Genomic DNA, 7,673 nt, shown 5'->3' with positions numbered 1-7,673 from the left:
TATTTAACTCTAGGGATTTGTATTTTCTAGGTCTAGTAATATTGAGAGTAATTAGAGTGGGGGTCATCATTTTAATTACAAACAGATATGTAGAACAGCAAGTGTGTAGGTTTTTAAAAAATCTGTCAGAAAAGCTATAAGAAACAATGTAGCAAAATTGTTAAATATTTTAACCCAAATATATATCATTCCTGGGGAAATTTTTCCTCTTTCTATATATTAAATGTCTTAAGCTCACTGCTCTACTAGGTAACTACTCTAAACCATCTTTTAAAAATGTAATAAGAAAGGTGCTAAGGTAAATTCTGATAGATTTTTACATTTTTAATCATTCTATTGGCATTTCAATTTCTTTTTTTCTTGATATTTTATTTTTCCAAATACATGTAATGAAAGTTTTTTCAACATTCATCCAAATGCGTATGCATATTTTTAAGTTACAAAATTTCCTTCTATCCTCCCTTCCTACCTATCTCCCCTCAGTGGTGAACAGTCAGGTTAACATTGTACATACATATTTTTGATAAACTTGTTTACAGATTAACCATCTTTGGTATGATGAATTTTAATAAAGGGGAAGAGATAGATAAAATAATTTTTATAAAGTTCATCAGATACTGAATGGTTTTTATTTTTGTTTACTTTTTGTCTTTGTTTTTTTCTTTCTTCCTTCAGATGGAGATAGCTTTATGCTCTTTGGGTATAGTTCCCTATTGCTCTCCAGAATGGTTGGATCTACTTAATGTCCCAATCTTCCCACAATCTCTCCAACATTGATCATTTTCCCCTTTCTTATCTTGGCCAAACTGATAGGTGTGAGGTGATGCCTCATCGGTTTTTTTAATTTGCATTTCTCTAATCAGTAATGATTTGGAGCATTTTTTCTTACAGTTATATAGCTTTAATTTCTTCATTTGAAAACTGTCTATTGATATCTTTTGATCATTTATCAATTGGAGAATGACTTACAACCGTATAAATTTGATTCAGTTCTCTAATTTAGAAATGAGACCTTTATCAGAACTCCTAGTTGTGAGATTGTTTCCCAGATTTTTGCTTTTGGCAGTATTGATTTTATTAGTGCAAAACCTTTTTAATATAATATAATCAAAATCTTTCATTTTGCAGTTTATAATGTACTCTTTCTTTTTCAGTCATAAATTTGTTTCCTTTCCATAGTTTGATAGAATATTTCCTAGTCTATTGATTTATCTATGGTATCACCTTTTATATTTAAATCTTATTTGTTCTTAAATTGAAATTTTCATGCATGTAAAAATAAAATTTGCATATTTTAGATTGTATATTTCATTTATTAAAAAATCATGAAGATCAAAGAAAGGAATTGAAAGAAAAATAACAATAATAACTGTACACAAAAGGCAGCTAAGTAATACAGTGGATAGAACACCAAGTTTGGAGTCAGGTAGCTCTGAGTTCAAATTTTGCTTCAGGCATTTATTTATCTGTATGTCCCTGGGAATTCACTCAACTCCTACTGACTTCATTTCCCCACAGTAAAATGGAAACACACTTTGGAGAAAGAAATCATTCCAGTATCCTTGCAAGAGAACCCCATGGACAAAGTTTATGGTGTCACATAAAGTCAGCCATGACTAAAGAATATATCTAAGCAAATGGATTTCGGACTTTATCAACATGCCTATATTTCTATGTGCAATCTCCCTCCTCTCTATGGATATTACCTGATCTGTAATAACACATCTTAAAAGGTTGCCTAGAACATGTAAATGTAGTAAGTTGACCATGTTTATACATTTAGTTTGTGCTAAAAGCAAGACATAAACATATATTTTTCCTGAATCCACAGCTAGCTTTCTCTATTTACTCCATGATGCTATCTTTCAGATATAATTTCACATTTACTCACATTTACTCACATTTACTCTGGCTATGGCCAGAGTACATCTTTGAGATGCTATTTTTTTTTAAGGTTTTTCCACAAGGAAACAGGGTTAAGTGGCTTGCCCAAGGTCACATAGCTAGGTAATTATTAAGTGTCTGAGGTCGGATTTGAACTCAGGTTCTCCAGACTCCAGGCCTGGTACTCTATCCACTGTGCCACCTAGCTGCCCCGAGGTGGTATTTTCTACATACAATGCTACTGGGAGGTTTGTGAGAAGACTCACTTTTCTGACTTTGTTCTGCTCCCACAGTATTCTTTACTGAAACATTACTGTGATTGCAATATCACAAATAATCAGTGATTCCATTGGATATTAAGGGCTTTTGATATTTAAGGTGCCTGAAATGGAGGAATAAAAGTATCAGCAAGGACAGAGATGCTTAATTAGGATATGAGAAATCCCTAAAATCTTTACTAGTTGAAAATTTTCATAATTTTGATGGCTTTAATTTTCTTCTTCTTCCCTTTATTTTTATTCTGAATCCAGAGGGAAGAGGGAATTCTGCAGTCATCTCAGGACCAGTATGCTGTTACACTTGATAAGCTTCATTAATTTTTAAAAATTTCTGACCCCTATTTACTAAGAAACACTGACTCTCCCAGTTACTCATTAATTACTGACAAAACTAATTAAAATATAAATGTCTTAACAGTATTATTTTCAGCAACTCCTCCCTATTGCTTCAAAGAAGTGTTTGTTTGTTCATGAAAAAAAGAAGAAATGGAGAGGCAGATAATTTCTTAGTGATTGAAAGATTGTGAAACTTTTCCCCAGAGGAATAGAGTACTGAAAATAATCTGACAATTTACCACCTTGATTCCAGGGGAAGGAGAAGTAGACAAACTAGAATATGGTTAAGGTCTTTTCTAGGGGATGATTTAAAGGTGACTCATTTGTGATAATTAAAGCAGGGACAATAATACCTGATTATTTCTTCCTCTCTAGCATTTCAACTACTAACAAGTATTTTTTTGCTACTTCAAGATTTTTTTTTTGAGGGGTGTTGTCAAGATCAAAGCTCCTTTTTATTAGAGAAGTTTTTCTGGCCTCTTTTTAAAATAAGAAAAAACAGTGTGAGGAGAGTAAATTAGATATTCCAAAATTAAAAAAAATTTCAAGACATATAGGGAAGGGAAGCAAGTAGGGAGTAGATAGTAAAGTATTAGTATATTAATTCAGGATACAATCAAATATTCGTGTGATCTCTATGTTGCATTATAGAATTTTAGAGCTGAAGGGATCTTTGTTGTCTCTAAAACATGGATTACAAATTTCCAGGATCTGAGGAATTATGATAAGTCAATAAATCTATAAGCAGAGCAGAGCTAAGATGGCAACATGAGGACAGGGATTCTCAGAAACTCATTTCCCTGAAAAGTTCCAAAAGCCATAAAATAACATCTTTAGCCAAAATTTAGAGGGGCAGAGCCCACAGAAAGACTGATTGATACAATTTCCCAGTCCAAGACAACTTGTAAGATCCTTGGGGAAGGTCTATTGGGTGGGGGGGGGGGGAAGTGTTAGAAAAAGCTTCAGTACAATCAGGCTGCAGTCACATGGGTGCTGGAGAAAACCAGTTCCAGCCTTCCAGGAACAGCCCACCGAGCATCTGGGTCTTGGGGGCACCTGAGTCTTGTGGCAATGGGGGAAATTTCCAGACTTCTTGGACCAGGTCTCACTGGGGACAGTTTGAATAGGTTTTGAGAGAATTCTGCCACACCAGAGTGAGCATAGCACCACAATCCCATGGCCAGAACCTGAGGATCCACCCAGCAGCTGATTCTAGAGCTCTCAGTCCATAGACAATAAGGGGGTGGGGAAAGACTACAATAGTCTCTTTGTTATCCCTGGGGCAGGTCAGCTGTATGTCCACACTCAGATCCAGGTTGCAGTCTGGTCCCCCATACTACCATAGAGGAGCAGGGATTCTCCTCACAACCTCAGGGTTGTAGTTGTGATCATCTACAGACCACAGCAAAGGCCAGGAGAGCAGTCAGAGCCTCTCATAAAACAGTCAAGGAATTAAGGTCCCTGGGGGGAGGTCCCAATCCCCCCCCCCCCAAAACTTTGGAAGTGTGGTAAATAGACTGAGAAAATGAGCAAACAACAGTAAAAGAAGAACCTGACCATAGAAAATTACTTTGGTCCCTGGTGGAACAAAATATATGCTCAAAATATGACAAAGTCGAAGCTTTTGTATCCATAGTCTCCAAGAAAAGTAGGAAATGGACTCGGGCTATGGAAGAGCTCAAAAAGGACTTCAAAAATAAGTAAAGGGAGGTAGAGGAAAAATTGATAAGAAAAATGAAAGCAATGAAGGTAAATCATGAAAACCAAGTCAGTAGCTTAATGAGAGAGATATTTAAAAAAAACTGAAGAAAATAACGTGTTGAAAACCAGTTTAGATCAAATGGGGAAAAAACAGTCCAAAAAAAGGCAAATGAGGAGAAAAATGCCTTAAAAAGCAGGATTAGCTAGTTGGGAAAGGAGATTAAAAAGCTCTCTGAAGAAAATAACTCCCTCAAATGTAGAATGGAGCTAAAGGAAGCTGATGACTTTGCAAAAAATCAAGAAACAATTAAAAAAAACTCAAAAGAATGAAAAACTAGAAGAAAGTATAATATATCTCATTGGAAAAACAATTGACCAGGAAAAAAAAAAACAGAAGAGATAATTTTAAAATTATTGGGCTACCAGAAAGTCATGGCTAGGAAAAGAGCCTGGACTTTATTTTTCAAGAAATAATCCAGTGGGGCAGCTAGGTGGCCCTGAAGTCAGGAGTACCTGGGTTCAAATTCAGTGTCAGACACTTAATAATTACCTAGCTGTGTGGCCTTGGGAAAGTCACTTAACCTCATTTTCCTTGAAAAAAACTAAAAAAAAATAATCTAGCAAAATTGCCCTAAGATCCTGGAAACAGAGAGTAAAAATAGAAATTGAGGGAATTCACCAGTCAGCTCCTGAAAGAGATCTCAAAAAAAAATCCTCCCAGGAATATTATAGCCAAATTCCCAAATTCCCAAGTCAAAGTGAAAATACTACAAGACCAAAAGAATCAATTTAATTACCATGGCACTAAGGTCAGAATTACATAGGATTTGCCAATGTCTACATTAAGGGCTTGTAGGGCTTGGAATATGATATTCCAGAAGGCAGAAGAACTTAGATTACAACTGAGAATCAACTACCCAGCAAAACCAAATATCCCCTTTCAGGGGAAAAGATGGATTTTCAATGAAATAGGGGACTTTCATACTTCTTGTTGCATTACCAGTGCTGAAAAGAAAGTTTGATCTCCAAGTTCAGGAGTCAGGTGAAGCATAGAGAGGGTAGATGGGAAGGACTAATTATGAGGAATTTAATGATGTTGAACTGCATATATTTCTGCATGGGAAGAAGATACTGATATATGAACCTTCTCATTTATAAGAGTAGTTAGAAGGAGCATATATAGACAAGGCACAAGAGGGAGTTGAGTATAATGGTATAATATAGTATAAAGATGAGTCAATGAGTGATAAAGGAAAGGTAGAATGGCCTAAGATATTCTACATTAAAGAGTCAAGAAAAAAACTTTTGCAATTGAGTGGATGGGAGAAAGGTGAGAGGGAATAAGTGAGCCTTCATTTTCATCAGAAATGGTTCCAACAGGAAATAACATACACACTTAATAGGGTATAGAAATCTATGTTACCTGAGAGGAAAAATGAGAGGAAAGGGATGGGATAAGGGGGACTGTGGGAGATAGGGGGAGCAGGTGATAGAAGTTTGGAGGGAACAAAGCGAGAGAGGGTAGTCAGATAGATCTTATGATGAAGAAGGCAACTCATCCCAGAGACAGAGCCTAAAGAGTCTGAACACAGATTGAAGTACACTTTTTTCCCCTTTCATTTCATTTCTCTTGAGGTTTGGCTAACTTTTGAGGGGAGGGAGGGTTAGTAGAGTTAGTTAAGAGTCCAGTTTCTGCCCTTCATAAAAGAAGGTGTTTGTAGGACTGTGGTGTCAATCAATGCTTGACAGCATGGTGGTAAGTTTATAAAGGCATGAGCTTATCCTGGGAGGGGTTACTTGTTCTGTGATATTGAAATAAAGGCAGAGCAGCACTTTTAAAATAGAGTAAGATCCATAATCACTCAGATATTTGGCCTAATTATCCTTTCAGAAAAATACCAAGTTGATGAAGAATACCTCTTTCCAGACGATAACATGTAGCAGAGTTTGTCCATCAGTATTTTAGATAGACAGTTGTGGTACCTAAATACTATAGAATATTGTTGTTCTATAAGAAACCATAAATAGTCGGACTCTAGAGAAATATGGGATGACTTACAATATTTGATGCTGAGTAAAAGGAGCAAAACCAATGATCAACCTTGATGGAAGCAGCTCAGAGAGCCAGAACAACCATTTTAGAACAACCATAGCCAATGTGATCCCAATCCAGAGGAAGGAAAAACAAAACAAAACAAAAAAAAAATGAAAAACAATCAGAATCTGATGAACACATTATAAAAATTATCCCTTATGTATGTCTTTTCCTTAATCCTAATTCCACATACTGGAAATGAATAATCTGTAAACCCATTTATCAAATATATATATACTAACCTGGTTGTTCGCTGCTGCTGAGGGGAGGGGGGTGGGAAGGAAGGGTGGAATGAAATTTTGTGACTTAAAAATATACATGTGCATATGGATGAAAAAATTAATTTTTTAAAAAGTCAATTAGAAGAACAAGGAATAGTTTACCTATCACCCTATTGAAAGGGGAACAGTTTATAACCAAAAAAGAGATAGAGAACTTTATAATATGCAAAATGGGTAATCTTGATTACAATAAATTGTAAATTTTTTTGCACAAACAAAACCAGTTTCAACAAAGATTAAAAGGAAGGCAGTAAGCTGTGTATCAATTTTTATAAATAGTGTTTGTGACAAAGACTCATTTCTAAAATATATAGAGAAATGAGTGAAATTTATAAGAATACAAATCATTCCCCAAATGATAAATGGTCAAAAGATATAAAAAGACAATTCTCAGATGAAGAAATAAAAGCTATCTATAGTCATATGAGAATGCTCTAGATCATTATTAATTAGGGAAATGCAAATTAAAACAACTCTGAGGTACAACCTTGACCAATTTGACTAAAAAGAAAAATGATCAATGTTGGAGGAGATGTGGGAAAACTGAGGCACTAATGCATTGTTGGTGGAGTTGTGAACTATTCTCACCTTTCTGGAGAGCAAAGGGCATTAAAATTATGCATATGCCCTTGGGCCAACAATACTACTACTATTACATCTGTATTAGAGATCACAAGATCACAAAAAAGGATAAAAACCAACATGTGAAAAAATATGGCATCCTTTTCATAGTGGCAAAGAATTGGAAACTGAGGGAATGTCCATCAATTGGGAAGTGGTTGAACAAATTGTGGTATGTAAATATGTTGGAATACTATTGTTTGATAAGAAATCACCAGGGATGGGATTTCAGAAAAGCCTGGAAAGACTTGCATGAACTGATGCTAAGAGAAGTGAGCAGAACCAGAAGAACACTATTCACACTAACAGCAAACTTGGGTAATGAGCAACTATGATGAACTTGCACATTTTAGCAGTTTAAAAATCAAAGACAATTCTAACAGACTTGTGATAGAAAATACCATCCATAACCAGAGAAGGAACTGTGAAGTTATTATCTTCAATTTAAAAAATTTTTCTTATGTCTTTTTTCTCACT

The sequence above is a fragment of the Macrotis lagotis genome, chromosome 4 (assembly GCF_037893015.1).
Source record: "Macrotis lagotis isolate mMagLag1 chromosome 4, bilby.v1.9.chrom.fasta, whole genome shotgun sequence".
NCBI classification, from domain to species: Eukaryota; Metazoa; Chordata; class Mammalia; order Peramelemorphia; family Peramelidae; genus Macrotis; species Macrotis lagotis.
The sequence above is the reverse complement of the archived record's forward strand: the minus strand, read 5'-3'. Positions refer to the sequence as shown.